Raw genomic sequence first — 14,906 nt, forward strand, 5'->3', positions numbered from 1 at the left:
AACGCCAACCCATGTGAAGTGCACTCAGCTTGCAAGTTTATTTATTTAATCGTATGGCTAGGGCCTCCCGTCGGGCAGGCCGTTCGCCGGGTGCCGGTCTTCCAATTTGACGCCTCTTCGGCGACCTGCAGTCGATGAGGATGATAGGATGATGGTGAGGACAGTACCTAGGTGGGGAAAATTGCCCGACCCAGCCGGGAATCGACACCGGGCCCAGAGGATTAACAATCCGTCACGCTGACCATTCAGCTACCGGGGGCGGGCAGCTTGCAAGTAAGCATTGTTAAGTATCCACGGACAAATTTTTAAGAATCAAATACTAGATGGAATTTAGCATTTTAAAAATATGGCGTTACTACAAATGTATTTGAAAAAATGGGTCAAATGGCTCTGAGCACTAAGGGACTCAACATCTGAGGTCATCAGTCCCCTAGAACTTAGAACTACTTAAACCTAACTAACCTAAGGACATCACACACATACATGCCCGAGGCAGGATTCGTACCTGCGACCGTAGCAGTCACGGTTCCGGACTGTAGTGCCTAGAACCGCACGGCCACCGCGGCTGGCTAAATGTATTTGAAGACATTGACTTAAACGAAGAAAAAAAAAAACTACATTGCCTGTACTTGAAATGTCTTATTTAAGAGATTTTATTGAAACCCTACTGTGCCGTTTTTCAAAACAACAATCCTGTCTCTTACCATAGTTTACAGTAGATGTCTAAAATAACTGTGATAACAAAACTTACAGAGGATGATTCACAGCCCCTAACTCTGTATTTTATGCAACCCACAACGCCTTCAAATACCATGTGCACGATTTTAACAGTCTGACGCTCTTTATGCACAAGCTATTATTCGTACAGAGAAAATAAACAGTAACTTTTTGTAGAAAATTTAATGCAGCTAAATTTTGTTCTAGGATATGTTTTCGCTAGAGACCCTAATCTGCGAATTATCTGTGAGTAAGTCTGTACTGTGTAAAAGATTGTACACTTACTATCAATAAAATCTTTTTGAAAAAAAAGGAGAAAACGAGAGAGAGGTCATTATGTACGCTGCGCCACACATTGTTTAGCTGCGGAGGGCTACATACGTGCTCCCTGGGTCTATAATGGTACTTATCTCGGTTTCACTTACTAGCAGACAGACACTGAAAGATTTAAAAGTAAAATCAATGAGAATACTTGCCGACCAAGTCAGTCGTTTACTTGTCGTGTGTACAAGGCGGCCTGGAAAATCGGCCATTTACTCGGAGTCTTGTTAGCGGTCACCTCCAACATACACGCCCATCATGTCGGCCATAATGAAGTTTTTACTACGGGCGGCGAGCTGAGGAAACTAGCGTCGTTCTCCAGAGGGCAACCAACACCGCGGGAGCCGAGAGCTGTGAGCTGGTCCTCATGAATAACGGCCACAGCCTCCTCTCTTGTTTTGTGCCCACCATCTGGCGCCTCTGCACACCGCAGGCGCCACGAATTACGACCGTTGGCGTCACCTAACAAGGGAACCTCCCCATCGCACCCCCCTCAGATTTAGTTATAAGTTGGCACAGGGACAGGCCTTGAAAAAGTGAACACAGATCAACCAAGAAAACAGGAAGAAGTTGTGAGGAACTATGGAAAAAATAAGCAAAATATACAAACTGAGTAGTCCATGCGGAAGATATGCAACATCAAGGATAGTGCGAGCTCAGGAGCGCCGTGATCTCATGGTAAGCGTGAGCAGCTGCGGAACGAGAGGTCCTTGGTTCAAGTCTTCCCTCGAGTGAAAAATTTAATTTTTTATTTTCAGCACATGTTCAGATTTGCTTGGACATATGCAGGATTTGACGGTATACACACAGAAAAATTTTAAAACGTTGAAAACATGTTTTGACAGAGCACAGGGAAAACTATGCTACTGTGAAACTTGCATTCATTTGTTGCAGTTTATGTGACAAACTCTTATGTTTTCATCACTTTTTTGCGAGTGATTATCACATCCACAAGAAAACCTAAATCGGGCAAGGTAGAATATTCTTTTTCCCCGTTCGCCAAGTGTACAAGTTAGGTGGGTCGACAACATATTCCTGTAATGTGACGCACATGCCGTCACCAGTGTCGTATAGAATATATCAGACGCGTTTTCCTGTGGAGGAATCGGTTGACCTATTACCTTGCAATCAAATGTTTTCGGTTCCCATTGGAGAGGCACGTCCTTTCGTCTACTAATCGCACGGTTTTGCGGTGCGGTCGCAAAACACAGACTCTAAACTTATTACAGTGAACAGAGACGTCAATGAACGAACGGACAGATCATAGCTTTGCGAAATTAAAGAAAGTAAACTTTTCACTCGAGGGAAGACTTGAACCAAGGACCTCTCGTTCCGCAGATGCTCACGCTAACCACGGGACCACGGTGCTCCTGAGCTCACGCTATCCTTAATGTTGCATATCAGTTTCTATATTTTGCTTATTTTTTTCATAGTTCCACACAACTTCTTCCTGTTTTCTCGATTGATGTGTGTTCAGTTTTTCAAGGCCTCTCCACTGTGCCAACTTATAACTAAATCTGAGGGGGGTGCGATGGGGAGGTTCCCTTGTAAGTATTTCCTCGCAGCTACACACGGACGCACTGCTCTGCCACGGACTCAGAGACAGCTGTACTATGGTACAGACGTAGCTCATGGTTTCCACGCTGGGGAAGGCCGTGCAGCTGTTAGCAATGTGGCCAAAGTCTCGAGAGCCGGGGCACCGTACCGATTATATTCGTGTTCTCTTCAGTTACATATCTAAATATGTGTTTTCAGCAGCTGCATCTGACGCACACGTCGCGGACCTTAGCAACGTATAATTGAACTTAGAGTGACAACAGTCCAGCTAGGGGAGACAGAACGCCAGTGAAGTATGGACGCAAGGAGCATTAGTCTTAAAGGATAAACCACTTGAACTGCAGTCTACAACATTACGGATTAATTTGCATGTTATTGTACTGAAAGGCACCGGGAAGTTGGTCTGGTAAATGTTGGAACTGTATGGCTTGTTCATGCATTGTGCTTCGTAGAATCACTAGCAGAAAATTATGTATTAGAAACATCATGTTACTTTGTAAGGAGAAAGATTAATGCGTGTGGGTGGAATTGGATGGAAAGGTAGTGCCCATGAATACAGATAATTTTGGTATCGATTGAGTAGAGCTCACAAAAGGAACGTTGGTAGCTAATTTGGAAATCCTGGATGATGGGATGTGCACCAGCACAATGTGCAAACTTCCGGTAAAACTGCATTGCGTAGGAAGTTGGAGAGTCTTAGAGGAGCAAATAGATTGGAAATGGAGAAATTTGAGCATTTGTTTTTTCCTCAAGGGCTTTTACCAGCAACACATATAGCCCAGCATCTTATGCCTATAGGAACCGAGTCGCTGTGTATCATAGACCTTACGATATACCATGATATTTATAAACAATATTAGAAGTATCCATTGAGGGGTAATAGAGGGAAGCAGTTGTCCATGGAGTGCAGCCAAGGTGGTTGTACCACAGCAGTCACCGGATGGGATTAAAATATGTAGATTATGTTATGACTACAGACATCTTAACAGTACCACTGCAATGATACATATCCAATTCCGAACATCACTGAAACTACTGACAATTTGGGGCAGCGCAAGTACTTCTTTACCTTAGATCTGAGAAGCTGGTATGACCAGATAGAGGTATGTCTAGAACAAAATCTCAAAACAGCGTTTTCTGTTCCCTGGGACCAATATTGGACGCTGCTGTTTGAGTTAAAGAACGTTCTGGCAACGTTTCAGCGTTTCCTGGATGGAGTGCCAAGGGGCTGACATCTCTCCAGTGCATGGTACATCTAGATGATATAGCTGTTTTTGCGAAGTATATGGCAGTGCATACACAACGTTTGTGAAAAGTTTTTAGAAGATTACGAGCGGTGAATTTACCATTAAGCAAGGGTAAATCTCACTTTGCATAGGAAGATGTGATGTATTTTAAATGTATGAGTGAATTCCTAAGGGACCAAACTGCTGAGGTCATCGGTTCCTAGATTTACAATCTACTTAAACTAACTTATGCTAAGAACAATATACGCACCCATGCCCGAGGGCGGACTCGAACCTCCGCCGGGAGGGGCTGCGCAATCCGTGATATGGCGCCTCAAACCGCGGGGCCACTCCGCGCGGCTGATGAGTTTTGGGCATTTATTAGCAGTGAAGGGGTTAAGGCAGATCCAATGTTGATACAGGCAGTACAGAAATTTCCAATTCCTGGTAATGCCAAGGACTTATAGTCTCTCCTATGGCTAGGGAATTAGTGTAGAAAACTCATAAAAGGATTCTCAGATGTAGTGGGACACTTATGCAACTGTTGAAAAAGTTGTAAAGTTCAAATGGGTGAAGGAATGTAAAGACACATTCGAGGAATTGAAGAGAGCATTGACATGAAGTTCAGTATTAAGGATATGACAAAGCATACATAACACCTGCAAGAAGTTTTTAGAAGATTATGAGTAACAAATTTAAAGTTAAGCATGGAAAAGTGTCACATTTCAATGGAATAAGTTACTTATTTATGGCCTATTATTAGCAGTGAAATGGTTAAGATGGATCTGAGGTTGAAGCAGCATGGGAGTTTCTGATTCATAGTGAAGCCAATGAGTTACAGTCTTTCCTACAGTTAGGGAATTATTATAGATAATTCATAAAGGATTCATAGATGTTGAGGGACCACTTACACAACTGTTGAAAAAGGAAAAGAGGAAGGAATGCCAAGACGTATTCAGGGAGTTAAAGGGAGCGTTGACATCAAATCCAATACTTATTTTTACAGGCTACGAGAAATAATTTATCTCCTCAACTGACATGTCCAATCAAGCTTTAGTGTGTGTTCTCAGCCAAGTAGTAAACAGAGAGGAACATCCGATAGTGTATGCCTCTAGGCAGTTGAGCAGACCAGAGAGAAATTATTTCACAACAGAAAAAGAGATGGTTAGTGTGATACACAGAATCACGTACATCCAATATTTTTTGTATGTGAAGAATTTTAAAGACATAACTAATCATGTAACTCTTAACTGGTTGTTGGGGCTTAAAGAACTTTCTAATAGACTGACTGGTTGGGCAGAAAGTTTAAGCGATTTCGAGTATGAGGTCATACTCAATCCTGTTAAGAAACATTGGAATGGAGATAGTTCAAGACGAAAGTAAGAATGGTACAAAGAATAGGCCATCAATTTGCACAGTGGCAAGAAGCACAGTGGAATGATGCAGAATTTAAACACTATATGTTGCAGCTGAAATTCACTGTGTGTGACAGATTGTTGTCTAAGACAATGAGGTTGAGGCCGTGGGTAGTAGTGGAAGCGGAGCTAAAAAATATTTGTAAAGTGCTAAAAAATGGAAATACCATGTGACTAGGGCCTTCCGTCGGGTAGACCGTTCGACTGGTGCAAGTTCGAGTAGTCGCAACTTTGGGGATGGGGATGAAGTGATAATGATAAGGACAACACAAGACCCAGTCCCTGAGCGGAGAAAAATCTCCGACCCAGTCGGGAATCAAACCCGGGCCATTAGGAATGACATTCCGTCGCGCTGACCACTCAGCTACCAGGGGCGGACTGTAAAGTGCTGAAAGAAGTGAATGACCATGTATTGTCAGGAATGTGGGTTGCAGAACAATGAACAGGTGAGTAGGAAAATGCTACTGGTGGAAGTCAAGAAAAGAAGATGCGGATAAATATGCGAGGAGTAGTGCACAATTAGTGCTATGGACAGGTATGATGCATAAGTGAATACTTTTGTAGAGATTACCAGAAGTGACAGAACCTTTGAAATGATTTATTGGACATCCTTGGGCCATTTAACAAGATTCCAGCCAGAAATCGATATGTGCTGTCTATTATTGACCCTTTTTTGAGATATGTGGGTATGATTGCAATCTCTAATTAATAGGCAGCTACAGTAGTGCAAGTATTGGTCAACAGCTCAGTGCTCAAATTTGGAGTGTCGGTAACTATGGCTGAAAATCCCCATCAGCTAGTACAAAGAAGTTTGAATATCTGGAAAATTATCCATGAAAATCTTCTATGCTAGTATCACCTTCAGTGGCTGCAAGGATTAAATGATGTAGACTTTCAGCCAAGAATAATTTTTAGTCAACATGTTACAAGAATGTGGTGTGTTTCTGCAGTTCTTACTATGTACTTTATTCACTGATGAAGCTGGCTTTTCTCGTTCTGGTGTCTTCGATTATTACAACAGTCGCGTGTGAGCTTATGAAAACACTCATCACGTGCGACAAGATGGACATAAAAAGAGGCTTGGCCTCAAAAAGTCAGTTGAAATAATTCTTGATCATCTCACTGACATACACTTCTTTCTGCAACGTGTCACTAGACAAACATATCTACAGTTGTAAATAATAGATATCAGCTATCAGTCGTCCTTTTTAAATTTTGTTGGCATATCTAGATTTCAGCTAGAAACTAGCAATTCTCAATGCACTATCATTTTTGATCAATGCATGTAACGTCTGTTGGTCGGGCTTCATCCACAATTCATTGAATACTACTGTACTACTAACGAACAGTCGCTGAGTGCAACAGCCTTCTGAATGGAAGGTAACCTGATGATATCTATAGTTTCTTAGTCGTGAATTGTTTCATTTACTTGATGATGTACCTATAGACATCATTCAATGAATATGGTTTATCCACGATGTTGCTCCACCACTCTTTACAGAGATAATTCGCAGTATCTCGATAACCAGTTCCCAAAGAGGCAGAGTGGTCGAGGGGGGATTCATTGCACGATATGTGAGGTCCCACTTGAGCTATTTAGCGTACCGTAAGATGCTACAGGCCTTATCCCTGGTGACCTAGAGGGATGGAAAGCTGTCTCTAAGATCACGTAAATTTAAAGGAAACCAGGTCACAAAACAAATGTCAGCTTATTAAGTGAATATTGCTGGGAGTGGCTCAGTTAAGCACTAAAACATGGGCACCTCCCCCTCTCCCCCACCTGGACATTTTGTTAATGATCCATCAGGCTATGAAAGGAAACTAATGGTCACCATAACAATCTGGTTTATTGTCATGAGACATAAAAAATGATTTACTCACTGAATCAAGACCACAAATATTTGATAAGTAGACAATGGGTTGGCACAGGTGTATGGATATATAAAACAGGGATATAAAAATGTGTCGCAAAAATGGCCATTGACAGCAGAAAAATAATGATTTAAAGAAAAATTTCAGAGAAACATTAACGTATACCAATAGTCTCGCCTAATTGCATGATGGTTGCATCTAGCTGGCTGTGAAAATTAGATCTGTGAAACGAAACCCTGATGTAAACTAACTGACTTCCCACTCGCCTTATGCCGGTGGCTGCAATGATGGCCCATGGTTACCAGTCTTGAGATGTGCAAGGGTGGAAGATGGATGCGGTATTGGCTGAAAATTCTATGTTGAGCTCAGCTTCTGTATTCTGGTCTAAATTAGAGTAATCACACCCTGCGGCTCTAATACCCAGCATACTGCCTCGAGCTCTGGAACAAGAACCGTCCGCTGCGGCCAAAGGAGAAGTGTCCTCTTCAGTCTCCTTGAAGTAGGTGTCCTCTAACTTTTCTCGACGAAATGTGGTTGTTTCTGCTAGAGTCGAAATCTTGACAGCCAACTGTAGCGGACCTTGCTATTTCCAAACAACGATAATTTAATAAACGAGCATAACAATTTCCTCCCCTTGTGGATATTGTCATCGTTAACCAATAAGGTATACTTCTCCCTTGGTGCCGGGAAGAAGACAGAAGATATCTCCCACTGTATGATGTGTTGTCCATCATGGCCTACCGAAAGATGACTACATACGCATGCGCAGGAACTCGTCTCCATTACCAAAATAATTACTGTAAGCCAGCCAAAGAACCCCTAACTAAAATTTGAACAAACATCCCAGTTGTCTCTACTGGGCCTAACGGCTGCTCCTGCACTATGTGGCTTCGTTTTCTCTCCTGTCTTTCAGATCCTTATCTTATCTAAAAATGATTCCTTTCACTTGTCTTACGCTGCAGCTTTGTAGCAAGTGCCTGCCCTCACTCACCCCTTTTCTGAGCTGTGACAGCAGACTGTCTCCTGCTCTGTATCAGCATAGAGAATGGCTTTTGACAGAAAACAACGACCATTCCGTTCCCCTTAGTGAAATTTCCGATTTGCGAGCCAGCTAAAACCCCTAGGTTGCTATTAACTGCAAGACTCTCTCATTGCACCAGAGAAAACGAGATATAGAAATAATTACAGATAGTAGTGAATACTGCTTGCAGTCACATGGATTTAGAGGTTTTACTTGACAGTCGATTAGGATCTGTATTATAAAGCAGGTTGCGGAACAATTTGGGAATAAACTGTGGTGTAAGACCTGTCCAATCGTCAGGTTTGAATCTCAGATACATTTTCCTTTGGCGACATTTAAAAACCTTGGTGTATTCAAAACCCATAGCCATTGTCATGGCTTTGACCAAACACAGAACACGCCAGGAGTTTTACATAGTATATGGAAAAGTATGGAACATAGGCTCAGGGGATGTATGGAAGCAGGAGGCAGTCGCTTCGAGCAATTTTTTGTAAATGTAAATGTGTTCGGTAAATGTATAATTTTGTGCTGTGAATAATAAATGCTTTCACACATGTAAATGTATTCCGTCAATGTGTCGTTTTTATGCCATACCTTCCTAACAAAGGATTTTCGGACCGTTTTAAAAATTGTTATAATGCTTTAATTCGAAGAATAATCCCTAAAGTTACTGACACATGTTTTTATACACCCTTTATGTGGTAGTGTACTGGCTTGATGGCAATAGAGCGATTAGATGCTAGTAATGTGGCAAAATATCTTCTTCGGACGACGAAGCTGTTATGGCTTTATATCAGTCAACAATAGTCTAAAAGTCATTATGGGGTACATTGTTACTAGCATACTAATGTCAACGAACGCGGTGCTTTTCAGGTGTTTAAAAAGTTGAATATGTATACCACTCACCTTTTATTTGTTATGAGAATTGTGACTAAAACATCAAAGTAAAATTGGAAGCTTTTTTTCAGTATATCCATTGTGGATGACGAACCGCGACTGTGATTTAAAATCGGCGATTTATGTGGAAATAAATATGCAACCAGTCGCTTTTTACGATTTATTCAACCATGAACATATTTTCTAACTACTGCAGGCTCATCATCAGATGAAAGTATTACAAGAACATTATGTTGTGGACCAAGTGTAGCTAGATCAGTGTTGCTGGCGGAAATGACGGAAATTTAGCAATCGGTGACGAAACGCTTGCAAAGCCGAAAGTTTTTTATGTTTTAGGTACTTACAGTGCACTGCCTTGTGTTATCCATATTAAATCTCTTCCTATGACGTACATTATTAAGCTGCGTACATAAATAAACACAGTATTTAGCTACACTTGGCTTTACACTGATTCACAGACAGTAAATACTGAATGTTTGTACAAAGAATATGGATACGATACATGCTACAGTTAACTATATCATGGGCTTTGGCAAGAGATACATTGTATTGTAGTACAAATATTACTAGTACAGATTTTACATTACAGTAAATGTTGCTAGCTGCAGGAGTGTTTTTACATTGCCAACAAAATTTTAAATATGGGTTAACAGTTATACAGAAGGTAAACAGAGTGGAATATTTAATACATAATTAAAACCTTTGTCGCCTGAATATTTACCAACACTAACTCAAGAAATGTGGACATAAACTGCTGGTCGCCATTGGTAACTCCGGAGTATGCTGAACTGCATTAGTAGCTTCGACGGAAAGCACATCACTGTTTAAGCTCCATCTAAATCTGGTCAGCATTTTATAACTACAGAACGTTTTCCTTTCACTGTCTTGATACCTGTTTCAGATGCAGATTGATTATCTTATGCGCAACCGTCATGAGAGAATATGAAAAGTTAAGTTCTTTCAGTATAGTAATGTTTGGAGGCGAGGTTCCGCTTCCGCGGCCTACACCTTTGCGACACAAAAACGTCAAATTTGGCTGTGTATGAAGCTTTTCTTTTCGAAAAACACATAATAAGAGAGAGTCCTCGAGACAATTAACTTATGAAAGGCTCGTATTTAATTACACAGTATCTAGGAGTAGAAGGTTTATAAAATGTTCCGTTGGTACATTAGTGTCGAACTTCCGGGTGTTAGATACTTCAATAAATTTTGACGTGAAGAATATCAATGTCCTTGTTCAAGCTGTTTGCGTGTTAGGTAATTTTATACGGATGAATGACTGTAAATATGGGTTAGCAGTTATGCAGAAGGTAAACAGAGTGGAATATTTAATACATAATTAAAAACTTTGTCGCGTGAATATTTACCAACACTAACTCCAGAAATGTGGACATAAACTGTTGGTCGCCGTTGGTAACTCCGGAGTTCTAAGACATCTGTGCAGCACTGTATAGACCGTGTTATTGAGAACTCAGGAAATCACCAGAAACATACAAACAATGCTACAAAGTTATTTGTTAGCTCAGGTGAAGCGTTATTTTGGCAGAACAAGGATCTGGTATTACATTACATTCATTAAATCAGTAAAAAGATTTGCAAATCTGCTATTAAGAAAGCACATTGTGTATTCCTATCATTTTTGTGTCTTCCACAAATAAAAAAAGCACTCCGTCTTTAGGCCACGAGTGGCCTACCGGAACCATCCGACCGCCGTGTCATCCTCGGTGGAGGATGCGGATAGGAGGAGCGTGGGGTCAGCACACTGCTCTCCCGGTCGTAAGATGGTATTCTTGACCGAAGCCGCTACTATTCGGTCGAGTAGCTCTTCAATTGGCATCACGAGGCTGAGTGCACTCCGAAAAATGGCAACAGCGCATGGCGTCCTGGATGGTCACCCATCCAAGTGCCGACCACGCCCGACAGCGCTTAACTTCGGTGATCTCACGGGAACCGGTATATCCACTGCGGCAAGGCCGTTGCCCTTCCACAAATAAATAATTTTAATTACTGTATCTGTCTGATTTTTCAGGTGCAGTTCTTAGCCACTCTTTATCTCGAGCTGCAATGTTGCTGCCTTCAGCATTGCTGTGATCGTAAGTATGGATATTTTCCCACAAGGCTAACAAAATGAACAGCGAACTCAGGTTAGTATATCATTTTCCTGGGCAGGCAGGCAATAGCACAACCAGAACCTTCCGTAAACTGTAAGTAGCACAGACGTGGCACGCGGCAAAAATGCGGCGCGCCAAATTAATCTGGCAATGACGTGGCCTATCTGACGAGTCAGTTACGTCGAGTAATTCGGGTTGTCGCGGCCCATTAGACTGTGTGTGCGTTCTGTTTTAAGTTTCGAGCCATATGCGAGCCTTGTGCCACTGCAAGCTTCCGATCACTAGCCACGGCACTCTGGTAGGCGCCCAGATTACCGAGGCAAACTACGCAGCGCACAGGTAAAGTTGGTGTCATCGATCGTGACTGCCGCTTTGTCCTCACTTCCGTCTCGTCTCGGTGGCAGGAGCTGGCGCCGTATCAACGACTCGCATCGCGGCCTTGCCTGGGTCTCGCCCCACACAAAGTGCCGAAATTGATTCCCGGGCCCGGGGCGAGGTGCCATTATGACCCATCCCCCTTCCCCCCCCCCCCCCCCCCAGCCAGACGTAGTAGAAACGGTTAAGTTAACGCCGACGCCAGCCCTGCCCCTGATTTGCATATTTATGAAGCGAACACTGCCGGTCCTCCACTGACGACTTTATCGGACCATCTCCGTGTTAGCGATATGTGGAAATGTAAATAGGACGCGGTGCCGTGTTCGAGGAATTCTCGGACGCTCTTCGTCGGCGGCATAATGCGCGCCGGCCATTAGCGAGAATTATCATTTATAAGCGGCTCCTCCTGTTCTCGTCTCCAGGGCCCTAGGCGCCACGGAAGGCCATCATTAGGCCGAGAGCGAGAGAAAAACGTTATAATAATTTGACAGCAATGAATGTTGCTCGGGTTCAGGAACCCAAGACCAACACGGCTACAGTCGCATTCTCAACAAGCCATAATTCAATTTTCGGATCCTCTGTCGACTACTTATCTCATTTCCGCAAAACGTAAGATTTTTTCGAATGAAGCGAATGATTTTACGTAACTAGTTCTACTTTTTTTCCAATTACTGTTGCCCCAGTTATGCAAAATTCTTCGTATGTTACTTCGTCATTCAGACCTGTTTCAACACATTTGTGACATGATAAGTGATTTCTTACTTCACTGAAATATGAAAACAGGATGTTTTAAGATAATTTTGCGAATGACAAAATGGTTCAAATGGCTCTAAGCACTACGGGACTTAACATCTGAGGTCATCAGTCCTCTAGACTTAGAACTACTTAACCTAACTAACCTAAGGACATCACACACATCCATGCCCGAGGCAGGATTCGAACCTGCGACCGTAGCGGCAGCGCGGTTCCGGAACCGCTCGGCCACAACGGCCGGTTGCGAATGACAATTTGTCCTAGAATTTGTAGTAGTGTGTGATGGGAAATGTTTGGCTGGGCGATGAAATAATCGTGTTTTACCTTCATGATTCTTTAACATGTGAAACTTCGTAAGTCTACCCTCAGTATAAAATTCAGCAAACGTTACTTGGCTAACAATATGATGTCTTAAGCCTAATTTTAATGCACAAATGTTATAATAAAACATTCCCATTTTCAAATTTCAGTAAAATGAGAACCTACTGATGATGCTATAAGTGTGACAGAAGGTACACTGCCTGATCAAAAATATCCGGACAGCACTTTGTAATGTCCACTTCACTACTAGCTGCCACGAGAGGCCGACCCACCTTTATGAAAGGAGGCAAGGAGTATTGTGTGGTCATCACAGAAGGAGTAACATCAGGAAGAGTGGCTAAGGAGACCTCAGTGACCTAAGATATGTATCAGTCATCGGATGTCACATGTGCAGCTAAACGATAAGCGATTTTCACCCCTTCTAAAGCTGGCCAAGTTGTCTGCTGGTAATATAATTTTGGTGAAAAAGCGAAGGAACAATCATAGTTAGACAAAGACCAGGTGGACCTCGTGTAGACCGTCGGGCATTGCGGAGATAATTGTAAAAATACCACATGAAATCAGCGGAAGGAATCATTTGTGAGTTCCAAAGCAGCTCATCTAGCACAGTGTAGCGCGTTAATAAGATGGTCGAGCGACTTCTAACCTATACATCTCTGTTGTCAACGCTAAACGACACTTGAGGTAGGTTAAAGTGCGACCCCACTTGACGTCGGATGCCTGAAAATGATCGATTTGGATCGTTGTATGCTTGTAGGTAAAACTACGGGACACAGAACACTATAAAACTGATTACATTATGGTCAGAAACAAACAAAGAAAAACCAAATGAGACAAAGAAAACTTTATCCTGCAGCTGCTATATGCAGCGACCATAACTTAGTTGAAATGCTATACAAACTACAATCGAAAAATAAATTTTCAAATTTAAAGTAAAACCTAAGGGGTGGGAAAAAGATAAATTGAAAATATTGTGTCCCAGACAAAACAACAGAAATTATAACTGAAAGACAATGCAGGCTAAACAACAAACGCACACACACTCACAAAAAGGAAATTAAGGCAGCAGTTAAGCTCACAACAGGTCTCTTACAAAACGGGCCCAGGAAATCATGGATAAATGATCAAACAATAGCATTAGTAGAACAAAGAAGAGATCAAAAGAGATGCACAAGAAACTGATATTACACAAGAGATGATCCACAACAAAAAGTAATTCAGAAGCAAAGGCAACATCATGAAAACATTTGAAGAGAAACCACTAAAAAGGAGGTCCACACATTACATTTCCCAGGAATAGAGAAGAAAAGAAGTGAAAGGTTGATGAGGTTGTGAAAGAGAGGAGAAGCCTTAAATTCTCTGCAACCTATAGTTGATCAAATTAGGATGAAACTAGAAGAACGTACAAGAGAGTGTAAAGGAAAAAATGAACTAGAATACAGTATACTAAGGAACTTAGTTAATAGGGAAGAAAAAAACCAAGGAGAATGGCTGAAATTTATATGTGGTGACATTAATAGAAACTAGAAAAAAGAGACATGGAACAGGTAGCTAGCAGCTAAAAACAAAATATTGAAGAGTTATATTACGTGCCAGGTCAGCTGAGGAAAACAGAAAAAAGGAGAACAAAAAAGGGCAAACGAAAATACGGTCTGAAATTAACAAAGAAGAATTCAAAAACGCATTAAATGATCTGAAAAAAGGAGCGTTAGTAGTACTGGTAACATCCCAGATGAGATGGTTAAAGCATTAGACCAAAAAGAAACCACCTGATACATGTCTTAACCAATATATATATATATATATATATATATATATATATATATATATATATATATATAAGAAGTTGTTGTCGTTGTCGTCTACAGGCCGCAGATTGGTTTGATGCGGCTCTCCACGGTAGTCGGTTTCGTGCAACCCTCTTGATCTCTGCATGATTATTGCAACCTACATCCATTTGAATCTGCATACTGTATTCAAACCTCGGTCTCCTTTTTCTATTTTAGCCCCCGATACTTATTTCCAAAGTATATATTCCTTTATAGTTCAGCATTTATCCTGTCAATTGAGCCCATCTTTTAATCAAATTGTACATTAATTCTTTTGCTTTCAGTCCGATTCGTTACCTTCTCATTTGTTACTCCATCTACCCATCTAATCTTCATATTTCTGTAGCACCACATTTCAAAAGCTTCTCTTCTCTCCTTGTCATAACTGCTTGTTACCCACATTTCACTTTCACACACATATCTTCAGAAAAGACTTCATAACACTGAAACCGATATTAGATGTTAACACATCTGTTTTTCAGAAATATTTT

General features: G+C 41.5%; 1 pseudogene; it reads right to left on the reverse strand.

The window, feature by feature from the left end:
• Positions 1–10,889: 10,889 nt before the first annotated feature.
• Positions 10,890–11,007, reverse strand: LOC126102574 (5S ribosomal RNA; annotated as a pseudogene).
• Positions 11,008–14,906: the final 3,899 nt, after the last annotated feature.

The sequence above is a fragment of the Schistocerca cancellata genome, chromosome 1, assembly GCF_023864275.1.
Source record: "Schistocerca cancellata isolate TAMUIC-IGC-003103 chromosome 1, iqSchCanc2.1, whole genome shotgun sequence".
NCBI lineage: Eukaryota > Metazoa > Arthropoda > Insecta > Orthoptera > Acrididae > Schistocerca > Schistocerca cancellata.